The following is a 1145-nucleotide window of genomic DNA, read 5'->3' as shown; positions in this document are numbered from 1 at the left end:
GGTTATAATTTCTCAGTTTTTAAGTTGAAACTGTCAGAAAGGTGACAATTCTACTATATGTTCATTACTGAGGTCACAGTGAGTGCTGGAGTGTTATTGCAGTGCACTATATTATAAGATTGTTATAATTTTATTTGGCCACCATATTTAAAATGAATAAGGTGGCTAAAACATTACAACCATCTTAGAATATAATGCACTGCAATAAAACAAAAGCATGCATGTACAGTTTTCTGATGCCATTTATTTATTTTTTGTGGCATGCCTCTTCTGCCTTTCAGATTAATTTAAATCTTTAGTATGGGTTTACACAGTCTTGTAAATTAGGCCCCAAAATCAATTGGTTTAGTGCGTCAACCAATTCACATAAGTACTTTGTCATTGTGTACCATCAGTTTCCTATAAATGAACAATTTGTCCAGCTCAGTTATTTGACAAAGTTATGTGTTATTTCATGTCACATTTTTGTTGTAGCAAATAGGGAAAAACACCAAATATGGAAAAGTACAGAATATATGGCCTTTTAAAACTGTATTTTCTCATGAACTCACCAAATATACCTTCACTAGTTTTTCAGGGTCTTCATTCAAGTAGGTGCACAGAGACTTGATCACACAGGCTCTTCTGGTATGTATAGTGTCATCCTGTGGGGTGGGGACAAAAAATAACTCAAACTTCAGTAGTGGCACAGCTTAAGAGTACTGTTTAGGAAGAAAATGCCAAACTACATCTGCCTTTCCATCTGCATTGAGAATGACTATTAAAGCCATTTATCAATACAAGTCTTGGAGATGGCAAACATGAGATGGCTAACTGTGTGATTTTTTTCCGGATTGCCCACCTTTTCTACTGAAGATCTCAATCAATTGTTTAGTATGGTCAGGCTCAGCAGAGAACATAGAAAGCAGTGGTACAGTAGAAATCTGCAAGAACTCCCTATCAATCTGAAAAACATTGACAATGCATTTATTAACTCTCATCATAACAGAAGGATGAAAATAAAAAAAAAGCAATGCAAAATGTTTTTTGATTAAAAGTAGAAGAGTTGACGTGAGTTTTAAGTCCGGTTCATGTCTTAAATGTGCATGGACAATTTAAACACACAAACATAATGATTGCTGCTTCCAAAACAATGGTTTAGTTAA

General features: G+C 34.5%; 1 long non-coding RNA gene across 1 annotated transcript; it reads right to left on the bottom strand.

The window, feature by feature from the left end:
* Positions 1-386: 386 nt before the first annotated feature.
* On the bottom strand, positions 387-867 carry LOC107580755 (uncharacterized). Its single transcript, XR_001608699.1, has 3 exons — positions 842-867; positions 552-644; positions 387-399 (listed from the first exon to the last, which is right to left on the bottom strand). It is a non-coding gene; the product is annotated as an uncharacterized lncRNA (long non-coding RNA).
* Between the last annotated feature and the right edge of the window lie 278 nt (positions 868-1145).

Source organism: Sinocyclocheilus grahami, unplaced genomic scaffold (genome assembly GCF_001515645.1).
Source record: "Sinocyclocheilus grahami isolate Dianchi unplaced genomic scaffold, SAMN03320097.WGS_v1.1 scaffold43251.1, whole genome shotgun sequence".
Taxonomy (NCBI): Eukaryota; Metazoa; Chordata; class Actinopteri; order Cypriniformes; family Cyprinidae; genus Sinocyclocheilus; species Sinocyclocheilus grahami.
This window is presented reverse-complemented; position numbering and strand designations above follow the sequence as displayed.